We start from the raw sequence: 21,978 nt of genomic DNA, 5'->3' as shown, positions 1-21,978 counted from the left end.
CTGCAGATATGGCTTATTCAATTTAAGGGAAATGTCTGTCATATAAAAAATATCAGCAAACCCAGATATTATCAATTTAATTATTCCATCAGTCTGAACTTTTCAATTGCAATAAACCTGTAGTATTTCCCCGTGGTAAACATATCTGATTTCTAGGTCCATATCGAATGGTTAGAAAAAGCAGAGAGCCCTGCCCTGATCCTGCACATGGATGATATAAGGTGCTGCTATTCTCAGGTATTTGCTGCTGAACTTCTCTTTGCTTTGTTCTCACAGGATTCTATCTTTGAAGAAATACATTCTTTCACAGCTGCCTGGAGATGTAAGAAGGAATAAAGCTGGCCATCATTATTTGTGCCAGTTCTATATTATATCTAAATTAGAACATCTCAATATGTGCCAAATCACTTCATTTAAAATGTGATGCTTCAAACTTAGCAGAAATATGTGTTAAAAAGGGTAAGACATGAAGCCTACGATCAGTTCAGTTGCTCAGTTGTGTCCAACTCTTTGCGACCCCATGGACTACAGTATGCCAGGCTTCCCTGTCCATCACCAACTCCCAGAGCTTTTTCAAACTCACGTCTACCAGGTTGATGATGCCATCCAACCATCTCATCCTCTGTCATCCCCTTTTCCTCCTGCCTTCAATCTTTTCCAGCATCAGGATCTTTTTTAATGAGTCAGTTCTTTGCATCAGGTGGCCGAAGTATTGGAGTTTCAGCTTTAGCATCAGTCCTTCCAATGAATATTCAGGACTGGTTTCCTTTAGGACTGACTAACTGGATCTCCTTGCAATCCAAAGGACTCTCAAGAGTCTTCTCCAATACTACCGTTCAAAACCATCAATTCTTTGGCGCTTAGCTTTCTTTATAGTCCAACTCTCACATCTATACATGACTACTGGAAAAAACCATAGCTTTGAATAGATGGACTTTTGTTGGCAAAGTAATGTCTCTGCTTTTTTTTTTTTTTTTATGTCTCTGCTTTTTAATATGCTGTCTGGTTTGGTCATAGCTTTTCTTCCAAGGAGCAAGCGTCTTTTCATTTCATGGCTGCAGTCACCATCTGCAGTGATTTTGGAGCCCCGTCCACTCCCCCCCCCCCTTTCATCAAGAGGCTTTTTAGTTCTTCTTCACTTTCTGCCATAAGGGTGGTATCATCTGCATATCTGAGGTTATTGATATTTCTCCCTGCAAACTTGATTCTAGCTTGTGCTTCATCCAGCCTGGAATTTCGTATGATGTACTCTGCATATAAGTTAAATAAGCAGGGTGATGATATACAGCCTTGATGTACTCCTTTCCTAATTTGGGACCAGTTTCTGTTGTTCCATGTCCAGTTCTAACTGTTGCTTCTTGACCTGCATACAGATTTCTCAGGAGGCAGGTAAGGTGGTCTGGTATTCCCATCTCTTAAAAAATTTTCCACAGTTTGTTGTGATCTACACAATCAAAGCCTTTGGAGTACAATAAAGTGGAAGTAGATGTTTTTCTAGTATTCTTTTGGTTTTTCAGTGATCCAGTGGATGTTGGCAATTTGATCTATTTTGTTCCTATGCCTTTTCTAAAACCAGCTTGAACATCTGGAAGTTCACGGTTCACATACTGTTGAAGCCTAGCTTGGAGAATTTTGAGTATTACTTTACTAGCGTGTGAGATGAGTGCAATTGTGTGGTAGTTTGAACATTCTTGGCATTTCCTTTCTTTGGGATTGGAATGAAAATTGACCTTTTCCAGTCTCATGGCCATTGGTGAGTTTTCCATATTTGCTGGCATATTGAGTACGGCACTTTCACAGCATCATCTTTCAGGATTTGAAATAGCTCAACTGGAATTCCATCACCTCCACTAGCTTTGTTCGTAGTGATGCTTCCTAAGGTCCACTTGACTTCACATTTCAGGATGTCTGGCTCTAGGTGAGTGATCACACCATTGTGATTATCTGGGTCATGAAGATCTTTTTTGTACAGTTCTTCTGTGTATTCTTGCCACCTCTTCTTAATATCTTCTGCTTCTGTTAGGTCCATACCATTTCTGTCCTTTATTGAGCCCATCTTTGCATGAAGTGTTCCCTTGGTATCTCTAATCTTCTTGAAGAGATCTCTTATCTTTCCCATTCTATTGTTTTCCTGTATTTCTTTGTACTGATCACTGAGGAAGGCTTTCTTATCCCTCCTTGCTATTCTTTGGAATTCTGCATTCAGATGGGTATATTTTTCCTTTTCTCCTTTGCCTTTAGCTTCTCTTCTTTTCTCAGCTACTTGTAAGGCCTCCTCAGACAGCCGTTTTGCCTTTTTGCATTTATTTTTCTTGGGGATGGTCTTGATCACTGCCTCCTGTGCAGTGTCACAAACCTCCATCCCTAGTTCTTCAGGCACTCTGTCTGTCAGATCTAATTCCTTGAATCTATTTGTCACTTCCACAGTATAATTGTAAGGGATTTGGTTTATGTTATACCTGAATGGTCTAATGGTTTTCCCTATTTTCTTCAATTTAAGTCTGAATTTGGCAATCAGGAGTTCATGATCTGAGCCACAGTCAGCCCCTGGTCTTGTTTTTACTGACTGTATAGAGCTTCTCCATCTTTGGCTGCAAAGAATTTAATCAATCTGATTTCGGTGTTCACCATCTGGTGATGTCCATGTGTAGAGTCTTCTCTTGTGTTATTGGAAGAGGGTGTTTTCTATGTTGGTGCGTTCTCTTGGCAAAACTCTGTTATGCTTTGCCCTGCTTCATTTTGTACTCCAAGGCCACGTTTGCCTGTTACTCCAGGTATCTCTTGACTTCCTACTTTTGCATTCTAGTCTCCTGTGATGAAAAGGACATCTTTTTTGGGTGTTAGTTCTAGAAGGTCTTGTAGGTCTTCATAGAACCATTCGACTTCAAGCTTCTTCAGCATTACTGGTTGGGGCACTTGGATTACTGTGATATTGAATAGCTTCGCTTGGAAACGAACAGAGATCTTCTGCCATTTTTGAGATTGCACCAAAGTACTGCATTTCAGACTCTTTTGTTGACTATGAGGGCTGCTCCATTTCTTCTAAGGGATTCTTGCCCACAGTAGTAGATATAATGGTCATCTGAATTAAATTCGCCCATTCCAGTCCATATTAATTCACTGATTCAGAAAGAATGAAAATCCACAATCACAGAAAACTAATGAAACTGATCACATGAACCACAACCTTGTCTAACTCAGTGAAACTATGAGCCCTGCCATGTAGGGCCATCAAAGATGGATGGGTTATGGTGGAGCCTTCTGACAAAACGTGGTCCACTGGAGAAGGGAATGGCAAATAACTTCAGTATTCTTGCCTTGAGAACCCCATGAACAGTATGAAAAGGCAAAAAGATATGACACTGAAAGATGAACTGTGCCGGTTGTTAGGTGCCCAGTATGCTACCGGAGATCAGTGGAGAAATAACTCCAGCAAGAATGAAGAGATGGAGCCAAAGCAAAAACAATGCCCAGGTGTGGATGTGACTGGTGACGGAAGTAAAGTCTGATGCTGTAAAGAGCAATGTTGCATAGGAACCTGGAATGTTAGGTCCATGAATCAAGGTAAATTAGAAGTGGTGAAACAGGAGATGGCAAGAGTTAAGCCTACTACTCTGGGTGACCTCTTTTAAAAGATGACTTTTTAAGGTATCTCTCTCTTTTAGGATGGGTGGGTAATACACTTTTTATTTTTTCGTAAAGAGAAGGACAGTTGTGAAAGCTGTAGTGGGGATAGACAATAGGCATGATGGTGTACATGGAAGGTGCATCCTTACTTCAGTTTGAGGCAACAATGCATATGGAAGTCAAAGATCCCCTTAAACTGATGCCCTTAAACTGTCCATACCTGCATAGCTGTTGAAAGCCTAGTTAAAAGACCATTATCTGAAAGTACAGTTCTGATCCTCAGCTTCCCAACTAAAATTTTGAATGGCTTCTTTTTGCCTGTGGTGGTAGCTCCTATTCTAATTATCATCAGAAGCATGGGTCCTACCCCCAAAGATTATGATACAGGATTGTTAGAGTATAACTCCAGAACATTCATGTTTACAGTGTTCCTTAAGTAATTCTGATGGCTTCAATGATACTAAAGCCTTCTAATGAGAACATGAGTTCTGGGTTTACAGCCTTTGCTTCCATCCCTCCTGGATGATTATTCTCAGTGACTCCAGCATCCAACACCCAGACCTCAATTCTATTTATTTATTTGTTTGGCTGAGTCAGATGTTAGTTGTGGCATGCAGGGATCTTCGATCTTTATTGTGGGATGTAGGATCTTTATTTTTATTTTGTAAATTTATTTTTAATTGAAGGATAATTGCTTTACAGAATTTTGTTGTTTTCTGTCAAACCTCAACATAAATCAGCCATAGGTATACGTATGTCCCCTCCCTTGTGAACCTCCCTTCCATCTCCCTCCCCATCCCACCCCTCTAGGTTGATACAGAGCCCCTGTTTGAGTTTTCTGAGCCATACAGGAAAGTCCCATTGGCTATCTATTTTACATATGGTAATGTAAGTTTCCATGTTACTCTCTCCACACATCTCACCTTTTCCTCCCCTTCCCCGTGTCCGTAAGTCTCCTCTTTATGTCTGTTTCTCCATTGCTGCCCTACAAATGAATTCTTTGGTACCATCTTTCTAGATTCCATATATATACTTTAGTAGCCAAAACTTATCTTTCTCTTTCTGACTTACTTCCCTCTGTATAATAGGTTCTAGGTTCATTAACCTCATTAGAACTGACTCAAATTCGTTCCTTTTAAGGCTGAGTAATATTTCATTGTGTGTATGTACCACAACTTCTTTATCCATTCATCTGTTGATAGACATCTAGGTTGTTTCCATGTTCTAGCTATTGTAAATAGTGCTGCAATGAACATTGGGGTACATATGTCTTTTTCAATTTTGGTTTCCTCAGGATATATGTCTAGGAGTGGGATTGCTGGGTCACATCATGGTTTTATTCCTAGTTTTTTAAGGAGTCTCCATACCATCTTCCATAGTGGTTGTATCAATCTACATTCCCACCAACAGTGCAAGAAGTTTCCCTTTTTTCCACACCCTCTCCAGCATTTATTGTTTGTAGAGGTTTTTTTTTTTTAAAGATAATATATTTTTATTTGCTCAGAATGCTTGTTTTTAAAGGTCACTGAAATTAAAAATGGTTTACTTTCCAATGAAGTTTTAACATCCAGAACTTCATTAAGTTAAGAATTTACCACAAATAGGGACCTATGTAGTCTTAGCTGATATCTGAATAGTAAGGTATTCATTATACGGTGACACATATTCTTTTTATCAGAGCATAGTCTCCTGAACAGACACAAAAATGCAGAAGTAACAGTGTTATTTTCACTTTTATCTATGCTTGAGTATAAGATTTTAGTTCTAGAATTCAAAACTCAAAATTTTTCACCCAGATTTAGTTTTTTTCCCTTCATTCAAGTCTAGAGAGCTTCTCTATAAAATTTTACATTTTATAACTTTTCCTTTGAAATATGAGAAAAACGTGGAATCTCCTAAGTTACATGCAACTTATACATACTTTAAAAATTATTTTTAAAAAATATCACAGATTAACCACCATATATATCCATAATAAGCATCCTCACTATTCACATAGTTCTTTAAACAATATTCAAGATATTTGTGCTTGTATGTTTACATTACTTTAGAGCCTATTTTTAACTTTCCATAAAACTGTATCTATAAAAATTACTCAAATATTTAATAAATGAAGCAAACCAGTCATTATGAAAATATAAACTGTGTTTACAGCCTTTTCATCTTTCATGTTTTTATGCATTTCCTGTCAACCATATCATTTCCTTTTCCTTAGGATAGTTGATAAATTATTGTATTTGTAATCTTAACACTGCTGCTTTCTCAACTGGCCATTCAGATTTTCTGAACACATGGTATTCTCTTTGTGTATCAGTTGTATCAGTGGAATCTGATAATGTTGCTATTCGTCATTTCCAGTTATTTCAATTGCAGGACCACCTTATTAGCTGTTTGCCAGGAATTTATTAGATTCTTCAGCTCTTCTTTACTCATTTCAACAGAATATGGCTTGACTTCACCATTTTTTTTTACATCTATCTGAAGGTTTAAAAGTGGCATTTGTAATGTAGCAATCTTGCCGAAAAATTGATGCTTTTGAACTATGGTGTTGGAGAAGGCTGTTGAGAGTCCCTTGGACTGCAAGGAGATCCAACAAGTCCATCCTAAAGGAGATCAGTCCTGGGTGTTCATTGGAAGGACTGATGCTGAAGCTGAAACTCCAATACTTGGGCCACCTCATGTGAAGAGTTGACTCATTGGAAAAGACCCTGATGCTGGGAGGGATTGGGGGCAGGAGGAGGAGGGGACGACAAAGGATGAGATGGCTGGATGGCACCGCAGATTCGATGGGCATGAGTTTGAGTAAACTCTGGGAGTTGGTAATGGACAGGGAGGCCTGGCGTGCTGCCATTCATGGGGTCACAAAGAGTCGGACACGACTGAGTGACTGAACTAAACTGAACTGAATATTGTCACTAGAAAGTGCAAGCTTTAACTGCCAATCAAAATCCTATAGCTGTGCAGAGGAAACATCAACTATTTCTTCCAACAGAGTCTGCTTGATTTCATCTTTCCTACTTTTTAAGCATTTCGTGATAGCTTCTTGGTGAGATGGGTTCAGCTGACTCAACTGCTGAGATATCGCTTCATCAGATAAATTTTTACCAACTACAGCTTTGAAAAAGGTGGTAAGGTCTTCTAGAACATGCATCCATTCTGTTGAATCCCAAACACTGTGATAATCCTGGTAGAGAGGATAAATTCGGCCACAAATGCCATCAATTATTTTGTGAAGAAGCTGCAGGCCTTGCTCTGTGGGAAGCTTCTGCAGCTGCCACAAGGGTGTCCCTTCTTCCGGCTCCATCCCTGTGAGAAGCTAGGGGTTCTGTTTGTAGACTTTTTGATGTTGGCCATTCTGACCTGTGTGAGGTGATATCTCATTATAGTTTTGATTCACATTTCTCTAAAGGTCTTTTTCCCACTTTTTGATTGGGCTGTTTGTTTTTCTGGTATTGAGTTGTATGAGCTGCTTATATATTTTGGAAATTAATCCTTTGTCAGTTGTTTCATTTGCTCTTATTTTCTCCCATTCTGAGGGTGGTCTTTTTGCCTTGCTTATAGTTTCCTTTGCTGTGCAAAAGCTTTTAAGTTTAATCAGGTCTCACTTGTTTACTTTTGTTTTTATTTTCATTATTCTGAGAGGTGGGTCATAGAGGATATTGCTTTGATTTATGTCGTCGAGTGTTCTGCCTATGTTTTCCTCTAAGAGTTTTATAGTTTCTGATCTTACAAATGTAAGGTTTTTAATCCATTTTGAGTTTATCTTTGTGTATGGTGTTAGGAAGTGTTCTAATTTCATTCTTTTATATGTAGCTGCCAGGTTTTCCCAGCACCATTTATCGAAGAGCCTGCTTTTGTCCCATTGTATATTCTTGCCTCCTTGGTCAAAAATAAGGTACCCATAGGTGCATGGGTTTATTTCTGGGCTTTCTGTCTTGTTCCATTGGTCTGTATGTATGTTTTTGTGCCAGTACCACACTGTCTTGATGACTGTAGCTTTGTAGTATAACAGTCCTGAAGTCAGGACTGTTGATTCTTTCAGCTCCATTCTTCTTTCTCAAGAATCCTTTACCTATTTGAGGTCTTTTGTGTTTCCATATGAATTGTGAAATATTTTATTCTGTCTCTGTGAAAAATGCAATTGGTAATTTGATAGGGATCACATTGAATCAGTATATTGCATTTTGTAGTATAGTCATTTTCACAATATTGAGTCTTCCTACCCAGAAACATGTAATATCTCTCCATCTGTTTATGTTGTCTTTGATTTCTTTCATCAGTGTCTTAAAATTTTCTGTATACAGTTCTTTTGTCTCCTTAGGTAGGTTTATTCCTAGATATTTTATTCTTTTTGTTGCAGCGGTGAATGGGATTGATTCCTTAATTTCTCTTTCTGATTTTTCATTGTTAGTATATAGGAATGCAAGTGATTTCTGTGTACTGATTTTGTATCCTGCGACTTTGCTAAATTCACTTGTTAGCTCTAGTAATTTTCTGATAGTATCTTTAGGTTTTCTATGTATAGTATCATGTCATCTGCAAACAGTGAGAGCTTTACTTCTTTTCTGGTCTGGATTCCTTTTATTTCTTTTTCTTCTCTGATTGCTGTAGCTAGGACTTCCAAAACTATGTTGAATAATAGTGATAAGAGTGGACCCCCTTGTCTTATTCCTGAACTTAGGGGAAATGCTTTCAGTTTTTCACCATTGAGAATAATGTTTGCTGTGGACTTATCATATATGGCCTTTACTGTGTTGAGTTAGATTCCTTCTGTGCCCATTTTTGGAAGAGTTTTAATCATAAATGAGTTTTAATCATAAAACATAAATGAGTTTTGTCCAAGGCTTTTTCTGCATCTGTTGAGACTATCCTATGGTTTTTATTTTTTAATTTTTTAATATGGTATATCACATTGATTGACTTGTGTATACTGAAGAATCCTTGCATCCCTGGAATAAACCCAACTTGATCATGGTGTATGAGCTTTTTAATGTGTTGCTGAATTCTGTTTGCTAGAATTTTGTTGAGGATTTTTGCATCTATGTTCATCAGTAATATTGGACTATAGTTTTCTTTTTTTGTGTTGTCCTTGTCTGGTTTTGGTATCAGGCCTCATAGAATGAGTTTGGAAGTGTTCCTTCCTCTGCAATTTTTTGAAAGAGTTTTAGAAGGATAGGCATTAGCTCTTCTTTAAATGTTTGAGAGAATTCACCTGTGAAGCCATCTAGTCCTGGGCTTTTGTTTTTTGGGAGATTTTTGATCAGAGTTTCGATTTCAGTGCTTGTAATTGGATTGTTCATAATTTCTATTTCTTCCTGGTTCAGTTTTGGAAGATTGAATTTTTCTATTTAATCTGTCCATTTCTTCCAGGTTATCCATTTTACTGCCATATAGTTGTTCATAATAGTCTCTTATTATCCTTTGTATCCCTGCATTGTCTATTGTACCCTCTCCTTTTTCATTTCTAATTTTGTTGATTTGATTCTTCTTTTTTTCATGATAAGTCTGGCTAAAGATCTGTCAATTTTGTTTACCTTCTCAAAGAACCAGCGTTTAGTTTTATTAAGCTTTACTCTTGTTACTTTCATTTATTTTTCATTTATTTCAACTCTGATCTTTATGATTTCTTTCCTTCTGATAATTTTGGGGATTTTTTTTGTTGTTGTTCTTTTTTTCTAGTTGTTTTAGGTATAACATTAGGTTGTCTGTTCGATGGTTTCCTTGTTTCTTGAGGTAGGGTTGTATTGCTATAAACTTTGCTCTTAGAACTGCTTTTGCTGCATCCCATAGGTTTTGAGTTGTTATGTTTTGTTGTCATTTATTTCTAGGAATATTTTGATTTCCCTTTTGATTTCTTCAGTAACCAGTTCGTTATTTAGAAATGTATTGTTTAATCTCCATGTGTTTGTGTTTTTTACAGGTTTTTTTTTTTTTTTGTAATTGATATCTAGTCTCATACCATTGTGGTCAGAAAAGATGCTTGATATGATTTCAGTTTCCTTGAATTTACTGAGGTTTGATTTGTGACCCAAGATATGGGGACATGGGACCTTTAGTTGGGGCATGCAGGATCTTTTTACTTGTGGCATGTGGGATGTAGCTTCCCAACCATTTGAACTTGGGTAACCCCCTACATTGAGAGCCCAGAGTGTTAGCAACTGGAACATTAGGGAAGTCCCTCAATTCTGTGACTTTCTTGTCATCAGTGACATTTCTTCTATTCCTTACTACTCTTGTGGATTCACCTGAGATCTTACCACGAAAATCTTCACCACCTGCAAAATCTCCCCCTTCCAGTTCTCCAGTTCACTGTTGTGCTTACTCCATGCTGTTGTGGGCAGGATAGAGGTCCCCCAGAAATGTTCACATTCTAATCCTGGAACCTGTGAATATTCTACTATACAGGGCAAAATGGACTTTGCAGATGTAGAAAAGGTATGAAGTTTAAGATTGGTAGGTTATCCTGGATTGTCTAAGTGGGCCCAGCCTAATCACGTGAGGCTGTAAAAGCAGAAAACTTTCCCTGGGTGGAGAGAGGGAGTTACAACCAAAAGTGTAAAGCAGAAGAGATGTGGCCAAAGGGGCAGTCAGAGATATTTGAGATTTAAGGAAGACTTCATGTGCTGTTGCTGGTTGGAGGATGGATGAGACAACATAACAAAAGGAATGCAGGAGTTTTAAAAAGTTATAGAGGCTCCTGCCTGGCAGCTAGTAAGGAATGGGGACCTGAGTCCTTCAACCATAGGGAACTGAGTTCTTTGTTGTTGTTGTTTTGGTTTTTTTGGCTGCACTCTGTGGCACGCAGAGCTTTCCTGACCAGGGATTGAATCTGTGGCCCCTGCAGTGGAAGCATGGACCACCAGGAAGTCCCTGAGGTGTTTTTTTTTGTTTTTTTAACAGTGAAGTGTAATTGACTTACAATATTTTATCAGCTTCAGGTGTAGAGCATAGTGATATGATATTTTTATACAAGATGATCACTATGATAAATCTAATTACTGTCACTCTACAGAGTTATTAAAATATTGATGATATTCATGCTGAATATTACATCCCTATTACCTGTTTATCTTATAACTGCAAGTTTGTGCCTCTTAATCTTCCTCACCTATTTCATGCTACCCCTACCCCACCTAGCCACTGGCAACCACCAGTGTGTTCTCATATCTTTGAGTCTGTTTCTGTTATATGTTTACTCCTTTGTTTTGTTGATTAGATTCTACATATAAGTGAAATCATATGGTATTTGTCTTTCTCTGAGATTTTACTTAGCATAATACCTTCTAGATTCATCCCTGCTGTCACAGAGGGAAAGTTTCACTCTTTTTTATGGTGAGTGTGTATATATATATATATATATATATATATGTATTAATATATGTGATATACATAATATATATATCACATCTTACTTATCCACTTATCAATCAGTGAACACTTAAGTTGCTTTTATTATGTTGATTATTGTTAATAAGGCTGCAGTGAACATAAGGGTACATATATCGTTTCAAATTAGTGTTTTTATTTTCTTTGAAAAAAATACCCAGAAATGGAATTGCTGTCTTGTATGGTTGTTCTGGGCTTTCCAGGTGGTGCCAGTGCTAAAGAACTGCCTGCCAGTGCAGGAGATGTAAGAGACGTGAGATTGATCCCTGGGTCAGGAAGGTCCTGTGGGAGAGGGCATGGTAACCCACTCCAGTATTCTTGCCTGGAGAATCCCGTGGACAGAAGAGCCTGGTGGGCTACAGTTCATGGGGTTGCAAAGAGTTGGAAATGATTGAAGTGACTTAGCACACAAGCATAGTAGTTCTATTTTTAGTTTTTGAAGGAAATGTCATACTGTTTTCCATAGGACTGCACCAGTTTATATTCCTACCAGCAGTCCACCTTTTCTCAGCATCCGCACCAACACTTGTTATCTTTTTGACAGTAGCCATTCTGAAAGGTGTGAAATGATATTTCATAGCTTTTATTTGCATTTCCCTGATGATTAGTGATACTGAGCATCTTCACATGTGTCTGTTGGCCATCTGTATGTCTTCTTTGGAGAAATGTTCAGGTCCTCTGCTTTTTTTTTTTTTTTCTTTTGGCTGTGCTGGTTTTTTGTTGCTCTGAGGGCTTTTTTCTAGTTGCAGAGATGGGGGCCACTTTCTAGTTGTGGTGCTTGGGCTTCTCACTGCAGTAGCTTTTCTTGTGGAGCACAGGCTGTAGGGCACGTGGACTCAGTGGTTGCAACTTGCTGGCTCCAGAGCACAGGCTCAGTAGTTGTGGTGCATGGCCACCTTGCTCCAAGGCATGTGGGATCTTCCCAGCACAGGGCTCAAACCTGTATCTCCTGCACTGGCAAGTGGATTCTTCATACTGAGCCACCAGGGAAGCCCCTGTCCATTTTTTAATTGGGTTGTTTGGTTTTATTTATATTGAGTTGCAGGAGTTCTTTACTTTGGATATGAATCCATTATAGGATGTATCATTTGCAAGCATGTTTTCCCATTTAAGAGTCTGTCTTTTCATTTTTTTCTTTCTGGCTGTGCCATGTAGCTTGCAGAATCTTAGTTTCCTGACCAGGAATTGAACCCAGGGCCATGGCAGTGAAAGCACAGAATCCTAACCTCTGGACTACCAGGGAATTCCTTCTGTCTTTTAATTTTGTTGATCATTTCCTTCTCAGTGTACAAGCTTTTTAGTTTGATGTAATCTCATTTATCTTTGCTTTTGTTTCTCCTATTGGAGGCGATATATCTGAAAAATTATTGCTACTATTTATATCAAAGAATATATTGGTTGTATTTTCTTCTCTGAGTTTTATAAAAGTTTCAGTTCTTATTTTTAAATGTTTTGTTCATTTTGAATTTATCTTTGTGCATGGTATAAGAGAGTAGTCCAGTTTGATACTTTTGCATGTAGCAGTCCAGTTTTCCCAGCAACATTTATTGAAGAAGCTGTCTCTCCCCCATTGTATATTCTTGCCTCCTTTGTTGTATATTGTCCGGTGATAAGTTGCTTCAATCATGTCTGACTCCTTGCGACCCCATGGACTGTAGCCGGCCAGTCTCCTCTGTCCTTGGAATTGTCCAGGCAAAAATGCTGGAATGGGTTGCCATTTCCTTCCACAGGGGATCTTTCCAACCCATGGACCAAACCTCCATTTCTTAGGTCTCCTACATTGGTTTTCAGATTCTTTACCTCTAGCGCCACCTGGGATTGTTGTAGGTTAACTGCCCATGTAAGTGTGAGTCTATATTTGGGCTATTTTGTTCCGTTGATCTGTTTGTCTCTTTTTATGCCAGAATCACACTGTTTTGATGACTGTAGTTTTGTAGTATAGTTTGAAAGTAGGGAGCATGATACCCCCAGCGTTGTTCCTCTTTTTCAAGATTGTTTTGGCTCTTTGGGGCCTTTTGTGTTTCCATACAGATTTTGTAATTATTTGTTCTAGTTCTGTGAACTAGAACTAGAATGAACTAAAATGCCATTAGTATTTTGATAGGAATTACATTAAATCTATATATTGCCTTAGAGAGTGTGGTCTAAGTATGGTCATTTTAATAATATTAATTTTTCCAATCCATGAGCATAGTATATTTTTGCATTTGTTTATGTCATGCTTGATTTTTTTCATCAGTGTCTTACAGTCTTCCAAGTAAAGATCTTTTACCTCCTTGGTTAGATTTATTCTTAGGTATTTTATTCTTTCTGATGCAATTGTAAATGGGATTGTTTTATTAATTTGTCTTTCTTAGATTTTGTTGTTATTGTACAGAAATGTAACTGATTTCTGTATATTAATTTTGTATCCTGCTATCTTACTGAATTCATTTATTAGTTCTAAAGTTTTTTGGTGGCATCTAGAATTTTCTGTACATAGTATTATATCATCTGCAAACAGTGACAGTTTCCCTAATAATTTTCTTTGTGGATAATCTATTGATGTAAGTGGGATGTTAAAGTCTCCTATTATTACTGTGTTACTATCAAAATTTCCCTTTATTCTTGTTGATATTTGCTGTATATATTTGGTGCACCTATGTTGGGCACATGTGTTTATAATGGTTGTGTCGTCTTCTTGGATCTATCCCTTTATCATAATGTAATGTGTTTGCTTGTCTCTTGTTACAGTCTTTGTTTTAAAGTTTATTTTGTTTAAGCATTGCTACTGTAGATTTTTTGTTTTGTTTCTATTTGCATGGAGTATCTTTACCCAATCATCTCTCTTTCTTTCTGTGTGTATTTTTAGATCTGAGGTGAGTCTTTTGTAGGCAATATGTATATGGTCTTGTGTTTTATCTATCTAGTCACACTCTGTCTTTTGACTGGAGTATATGGTCCGTTTACATTTAAAGTAATTATTGATAGGTATGTGGTGGTGGTTGTTCAGTTGCTATCTTATGTCCAATTCTGTGACCCCATGGACTGTAGCATGCCAGGCTCCTCTGTCTCTACTATCTTCCAGAGTTTGCTCAAATTCATGTCCATTGAGTTGGTGATGCTATCTAACCATCTCATCCTCTGTCGTCCCCTTCTCCTCCTGCCTTCAATCTTTCCCGGCATCAGGGTCTTTTCCAATGAGTTGGTTCTTCTCATCAGGTGGTCACAGTATTGAAACCTCAGCTTTAGCAACTGTCCTTCCAATGAGTATTCAGGGTTGATTTCTTAGGATTGACTGGTTTGATATCCTTTCAGTCCAAGGGACTCTCAAGAATCTTCTCTAGCACTGCAATTAGAAAGCATCGTTTCTTTGGCACTCAGCCTTCTTTATGGTCCAACTCTTACATCTGTACATGACTACTGGAAAAACCATAGCTTTGATTAGATAGATCTTTGTTGGCAAAGTGATGTCTCTGCTTTTTAATACACTGCCTAGGTTTATCATAGCTTTCCTTCCGAGGAGCAAGCATCTTTAAATTTCATGGATGCAGTCACTGGCCATTGATTTTGGAGCCCAAGAAAATAAAATCTGTCACTGCTTCTACATTTTCCCCTTCTATTTGCCATGAAGTGATGGGACTGGATGCCATGATCTTAGTTTTTGAATGTTGAGTTTTAAGCCAACTTTTTTACTGTCTTCTTTCACCTTCATCAAGAGGCTCTTTAGTTCTTCACTTTCTGCCATTAGGGTGGTGTTGTCTGCATGTAACCTCATCTGAGGTTATTGGTATTTCTCCCAGCAATCTTGATTCTAGCTTGTGATTCATCCAGCCCAGCATTTCACATGATGTGCTCTGCGTATAAATTAAATAAGTAGGGTGACAGTATTAAATCTTGCTGTACTCCTTTCCCAATTTTGAACCAGTCCTTTGTTACATGTGCAATTTTAACTGTTGCTTCTTGACCTGCATACAGATTTCTCAGGAGACAGTTAAGGTGGTCTGGTATTCCCATCTCTTTAAGAATTTTTCAAAGTTTGTTGTGATCCATATAGTAAAAGGTTATGTACTTACTGACATTTTGTTAATTGTTTTCTGACTGTTTTTATAGTTCTTTTTTGTAGCTTCCTTCTTTTGCTCTCCTCCTTTCTGATTTGATGACCATCTTTAGCGTCATGTTTGGATTCTATTCTCTTTTGTGTATGTGTATCTGTTATAAGTTTTCGATTTATGGTTACCATGAGGTTCATATTAATATATAAGCACCTTTAAATATACATGATTATTTTAAGTTGTTAATCTAAGTTTGAGCACATTCTAACAACCCTGCATTTTAAAACCCCCCTGTTTTGACATCATATTTTATATCTTTTTGTTTTGCATATCCTTTCCTCTAATTACTTATTGTGGATATAGGTGATTTTACTACTTTTATCTTTTAACCTTCCTACTGGCCTTGTAAGTTTTGATCTACCACCGTTACTTATAATTACCTTTTCCAATGAGATTTTTCCTTTTGTAATTTTCATAATTCTGTTTGTGATTTTTTCTGCTTAGAGAAGTCCCTTTTATATTTCTTGTGAAGCCAGTTAAGTGCTGCTGAACTCTTTTTTAGCTTTTGCTTGTCTGTAAAACTCTTTTATCTCTCCTGCAAATCTGAATGATAGCCTTGCTGGCTAGAGTATTCTTGTTGTAGTTTTTATCTTTCATCACTTTGAATATGTCTGGCAGCTCCCTTCTGGCCTGCAAAGTTTCTGTTGAAAAGTCAGCTGAAAGCTTTATGATAGTTCTTATGTAACTAGTTGCTTTTTCTCTTGCTACTTTAAAAATTCTTTCTTTATCTTTAATTTTTGCCATTTTAGTTATAATGTGACTTGGTGACCCTCTTTGGGTTCATCTTGTTTGGGACTTCCTGTGCTTCCTGGACCTGTTTTCTTCCCTAGGTTAAGAAAATTTCCAGGTATTATTTCTTCAAATAAATTTTCTGCCCCCTTTCTCTCTTCTTCTGGGAACCCTGAAAGCAAATGTTCATACACTTGATGTTGTCTCAGAGGTCTCTTAAACTATCCTCATTAAAAAAATTTTTTTTTTCTCTTTGGCTTGGGTAATTTCTATTCCTCTTCTAGTTTGTTGATCTATCTCTCTGTATCATCTAATCTACTGTTGATTTTTTTCTAGTGTATTTTTTATTCAGTTATTGTTTGTTCCTTTATATTTTCTGAGTCTTTGTTATCCTTCTCATCGTGTTCACTGAGCATCTTTATGATCATTATCTTGAATTCTTTTTTTTTCTGTAATATTTATTTATTTGGTTCCATGGTGTCTTAGTTGCAGTACCTGGGAACCTTCATTCTTCTTTGCAGAACGCAGGATCTTTAGTTGTGGCATGCGGACTCTTAGTTGCAGCACGTGGGATCTAGTTTCCTGGCTAGGGATCAAACCCTGGCCCCCTGCATTGGGAGCTCAGAGTCTCAGCCATTGAACCACCAGGGAGATCCCTATCTTGAATTCTTTATCTACCCAGATTGCTTATCTCCATTTCACTTAGTTCTTCTAGAATTTTGTTTTATTCCTTAGTTTGAAATTTATTCCTCTGTTCCTCATTTTGCCTGATTCTCTGTGTTTATTTCTATGTATTGGGTAGGTTGGTAACATTTTCCATTCTTGGGGAACTGTCCTTATGTAGACGTCCTATGGGGCCCAGCAGCACACTCCCCTCTGGTCACCAGAACTGAATGCTCTAGGGGTACCCCCTGTGTGGGCTGTATAATCTCAGTGGTGGGGGGGATGAGTCCTGTGTGACTGGCGGCATGGCCTGGGGTGGCCTGGGGCTGGTGCCAGCCTGCTGACTGTGGGGGTAGGACCCGGTGGGCAGGCTATGTGGTCTCAGGTGGGAGGGTGGGGCGGTCCCAAGGACTGGTGCTGGCCAGCTGGTGGGTGGGTAATTTCACAGGGCTAATAAACTAGAGAGAGTATGCCAAAAAATCACTTGCCAAACTAGTGTCTAAATGATGGAACAATCTCTCAGAGTTGGTGGTGGTCAGAATCTGTGTCCCCAGGGGGAGTCCTAGTTGCCTTCTGTCTCTCCAGGAGGCTCTCCGAGGTTCGCACATGGATCTGACTCAAGATCCTTTAAAATTATTGTCTCTGCCTGGGAGCTTAAAGCTTGTGAGAGTTGGCACGTGCCCTTTGAGAACAGAGTTTCTGGTGCCCACAGTTCTCTGGTTCTTTGTACACAAGCCCTGCATCTTTCTGGTGCAGGACCTCTGGAGCCTGATGTGTGGCTTGAACCTTTCACTCCTTGGGGAGAACTTCTGCAATTGTGATGATCTTTCCCTTTGTGGGTCACTTCCCTGGGGGTGTGGGTCTCGACTATACTGTGCCTCTATCCCTCCTACCTATCTCATCATAGTTCCTTCTTTATATCTTTGAAAGAAAGTGAAAGTGTTAGTTGCTCAGTCATGTCCAACTCTTTCCATGGACTCCATGGACTATGGTCTGCCAGGCTCCTCTGTCCATGGAATTATCCAGGAAAGAATACTGGGGTGGTTTGCCATTTCCTTCTCCAGGGGATCTTCCTGACCCAGGGATTGGACCCAGGTCTCCTGCATTGCAGACAGACTCTTTACCATCTGAGCCACCAAGGAAGCCCACCACTTTTAGTGGTGAAAAATCTTTTCTGCTGATTGTCAGCACGTTCTCACAGATAGTTGCTGTGTAAATAGTTGTGTGCCTGCAGGAGGAGGTGACCTCAAAAGTTTTCCTATTTTGCGTTGCATACCTCCTACCTCAAGGAACTAAATTTAGTCAGCAACCTGTATAATCTCAGCAGATCTTTCCTTACAATCTCCTGTGAGGAATGCAGTCCAACCAACACATTGATTGCAGCCTTTTTGATACTTTGAGCAGAGGACCCAGCTGAGCCATGTTGTACTGGTACTTCTGACCCACAGAACTATGAGATAATCAATGGGTGCTATTTCAAGCCACTTTATTGTTGTTTAGTTGCTAAGTAGTGTCTGACTCTTCGTGACCCCCTTGATTGTAGCCTGCCAGGCTCCTCTGTGCATAGGATTTCCCAGGCAAGAATACTGGAGTGGGTTGCCATTTCCTTTTCCAGGGGATCTTCCTGACCCAGAGATCCAACACGTGTCTCATGTATTGGCAGGCGGGTTCTTTACCACAGGGCTGCCATGGAAACCTTCCAAGCCACTTAGTTTATGGTAGTTTGTAATGGCAGCAATAGAAAATGAATATACCATACTATGGTTATTTACATTATATTCTAAGCCATTGAGCCTCATTACTTTATCATTATTGGTCAGTCCCTCATGCCTTTACTTCCTTTCTTTTCCAGTTTAGACTCTCTAGTCTGCCATTTAATTATTCCCTTATAAACACTGTCAGATCTCTTTGTTCTTTCCCTTTTTCAAAAAAAATCTATTGGCTACACCAGGTCTTAGTTGGGGCACACAGCATCTTAATTGTGGCATTTGAATCTTTCAGTTGCGGCATGCTAACTCTTAGTTGCAGCATGCGGGATCTAGTTCCCTGACCAAGGATCAAACCTGGGTTCCCTGGATTGGGAGTACAGAGTCTTAGCCGCTGGACCATCAGAGAAGTCGCTTGTTCTTTCCCTTTATTGCAGTGCTGCTCAAACTTGACTGGGTGTAGCATCAGGGTCACCTGAAGGGCTGCCGGGCCCTACCTTCTGAGTTTCTGATTTAGGACATCTGGAATGAAGACTGAGACTTTACATTTCTTACCAGTTTTCAATAATTCTGATGCTCCTGGTCTGAATCATAACACAGTCATAACCCCTGCCTTACTATGGTCACTGTAATTGAACTCAGCAGATTGAGGGCAGGGGGAGAAGGGGACAACAGAGGATGAGATGGTTGGATGGCCTCACCGACTCAATGGACATGAGTTTGGGACTCTTGAGAGTCCCTTGGACAGCAAGGAGATCAAACTAGTCAATCCTAAAGGAAACCAATCCTAAATATTCATTGGAAAGACTGATGCTGAAGCTGAAACTCCATTACTTTGGCTACCTGATGCAAATAGCCAACTGATTCGAAGGGACCCTGATGCTGGGAAAGATTGAAGGCAGGAGAAGGGGTTGACAGAGGATGAGATGGCTGGATGGCATCACTGATTCAATGGACATGAACTTGGGCAAGCTCCAGGAGATAGTGAAGGACAGGGAAGCCTGGCGTGCTGCAGTCCATGGGGTCGCAGAGTTGGACCAACTTAGTGATTGAACAACAATTGTCTTTTCTGCACCTGCAACCAACTAGCTGGATAATGCTTAAGAGAAAGCACCAATTGGGCTGACTGCTTTTGTTTAAATATATGATTACAGATTCCAGATGGTCCTTCAACAACTGCCTGGCTGTCCTTTCACATTTCTCTAGTACGGTCTCTAACTTTTCTCTCGTCTCAAACTTCCAGTATCCTGCTCACCCCTTAGTTTCAGCTGATAGCCTCACCTCCCACACTTCATTCACGAAGGTGAAGCCAGGATATGTGAACTACCTCATCTTCCCATCCACAAGTCTTTAAGCTCTGCTGCAGTCTGCTCCTTCTTCCCTTCTGTTCTAGAAAAGATAGATCTTGCCCATAACCAGTCAACCTCTTCTCCACGCTCTACATCTTTTTGCCCTCATCTCATCAAGAAATCTACTTCTTTAATCCCCTCCTTTCTCCTATGCTGCAGTCCATGGGGTTGCAAAGAGTCTGACAAGACTGAACAACTGAACTGAACTTTCTGCTATGCTACTGACTGTGTTAATCTGATTATGCCTTGGATCCCCATTTTTAACCCTCCCTAGATCATATTTACTCTGTCAGTCATCCCATTTCTCCATTTCTATTTACAAGAAGCAAAAATTCTTGAGAAGATTGTCAACTTACTGTGTTTCTACCTCCTCAATCCCCATTCCTTCTTTTGAAAGGTGCATGGGAGGTATATTTATTTATTGATTAAAATATTACATTGGATAGTTGATATCTGTTGAGCTTTATTCTGCAGTTCCCACTGTCATGAGTTGGTGGGTAAACCCCTAAATATGGCATTTAGAGCAAGTGCTACACAGAAAACAGAAGACAGTGGTGGTTTTTGTGACTCATAAGGGCATTCATGAAATATATATTGAGTACCTACAATGCACCAGGAATAGGTTTAGGCACTGAGAATGTATCAGTGAAAAGCAGAGGTTTCTGTCCACATGCTGTTTACTCTTCTTTTGGAGAATATAAGAAATAAGCAATGACAATAAAAAGTTAAAAGTATATGTTGGTGATATGTAATATAAGGGAAAATATAGCTGAGAGACGTGGGGCATATATGCAGGGGGATTGTAACTTTAAATAACATGATCAGATAAGGCCCTTCTGAGAAGGTCATTTGAGTAAAGACCTGAGGAAAGTAGAAGAGTTAGCTGGGGAAGAAAGGGTCGAAGGAGAGAGCAGGAGCAAAGGCCTCAGGGAGTGAGCACGCCTGGCTGTGGAGTGACTGCGAGAAACTGCAGACTTCTCAAGGAGTTGGCCTGGAGCTAGATGAGCCAAGGGAGTGACCAAGAGTCATCAAGGAGCCAGACTGTGACAGGCAGGGTTTGGCAGACTTTCCTGTAAAGAGCCAGATAGTAAATATGTGAAGCTTTGCAGGCCACATATGGTTTCTATCACATATTTTTCCTTTAAAAATGTTAAACAACCTTTAAAAAGTGTCGAAGTCTTTTTTTTTTCTGTAGTACAAAGGTCTGGCCCACTGGCCCTAGTCTGCCACCCTCTGAGACCTTATAGACTGTTTTAAAGATTTTGTTTTTACTCTGAGTGAGATGAGAAGCACTGGAGGGTTCTGAGCAGAGGAGTGACAGGGCCTCGTTTAGATTTCAGATGGATCTCTCCTGCTGTTTTGTGGAGAACAGCCGAAGGAGTGGGGAGGGGTGCCGTGTGAAGGAGGAAGCAGGGATGCTAGAGTTTAGATTGTATGTGGGGCAAAATAAACCACCCCATCACTTAGAGACTGAAGCAACAAACTTTTATTGTCACTCATGGTTCTGCGGGCCAGGAATTTGGACAAAGCACAGCGGGACTACCAATTTCTGCTGGGCCTGAAATGTCCCATGTGGTTCCTTCACTCACGTGTGCTCACAGTCAGGGTCTGGCTGCAACAACATTTGGGGTCACAGGTCTGGGGCAGCTTGGCTCCTGCTGTTGGCTGGATTCCTTGGTTCCCCTCCAGATGGTCTGGTAGCCTCTGCCTCTTTTCATGTGGCCTCTCTAACAGGGTAGCCAGACTTCTTACGTGGCGGTGCAGGGCTTCCAGAAGTGTAGGAGTACAAGCTGGAAAGCCTTCTAAAGACTTTGGCTCAGCATCAGTTTTGCCACATTCTCTTTATTTAAAGCAGGTATAGGGCCAGCTTTGATTTGAAGGGAGGAACCATTCAAGGGCATGAATATAGGAGCTGAAGTTCTCTGAGGGCACCAAAGTGAAAGTCCAGCACCACTGAATTGAAAGCTATTTCAGTAATTGAGGCAAGACAACAGGGTGGTTTGGACCTAGGTGTTAGCAACAGAGATGGGAGGAATTCATTGGTTTCTGGATGTGTTTTGAAAGTAGAGTTGAGAGGATTTGCTGGTGGCATTGTATGCAGGTGTGAGACAGACAGTTCAGGGTGACTCGGGTTTTCAAATTGAGCACCTGGAAGAATGTTGTTTACTGAGAAGCAGAAGACTAGGGGAGGGGCACGGTTAGTAGAACTGTTAGTAATTCCACTTTGGAATTTTAAGCTTGAGATTTCTGTTGGACATACAAGTGAGATATCACGGAACAGCTGAATATGTAGGTTTGGAGAGGTCTGTTGTGGATATATAATTTTCAAGTTGTTTCAGGGTATAGATGGTATTTTAAGACCATGAGACAGGATGATGTCACCAAGGCAGCTTGAAAGCAAGAAAGGGAAATTTCCAGGAGGCA

General features: G+C 39.6%; 1 long non-coding RNA gene and 1 pseudogene across 2 annotated transcripts in view; one reads left to right on the top strand and one right to left on the bottom strand.

The window, feature by feature from the left end:
- LOC122694515 overlaps positions 1-21,978 on the top strand; it is a 53,093-nt gene that overhangs the window by 15,012 nt on the left and 16,103 nt on the right. The window contains exon 2 of one of the 2 annotated variants that reach the window (XR_006341201.1): positions 157-237. The exons of the other annotated variant lie outside the window; for it this stretch is intronic. This is a non-coding gene — a long non-coding RNA (uncharacterized LOC122694515). The remainder of the gene's footprint in view (positions 1-156; positions 238-21,978) is intronic. 2 annotated transcript variants of the gene reach the window in all.
- On the bottom strand, positions 5,986-6,931 carry LOC122694508 (annotated as a pseudogene).

Source organism: Cervus elaphus, chromosome 1 (genome assembly GCF_910594005.1).
Source record: "Cervus elaphus chromosome 1, mCerEla1.1, whole genome shotgun sequence".
In the NCBI taxonomy this organism is placed as follows: domain Eukaryota; kingdom Metazoa; phylum Chordata; class Mammalia; order Artiodactyla; family Cervidae; genus Cervus; species Cervus elaphus.
Note: the sequence above shows the minus strand (reverse complement) of the source record. Positions and strands in the feature narration are given on the sequence as shown.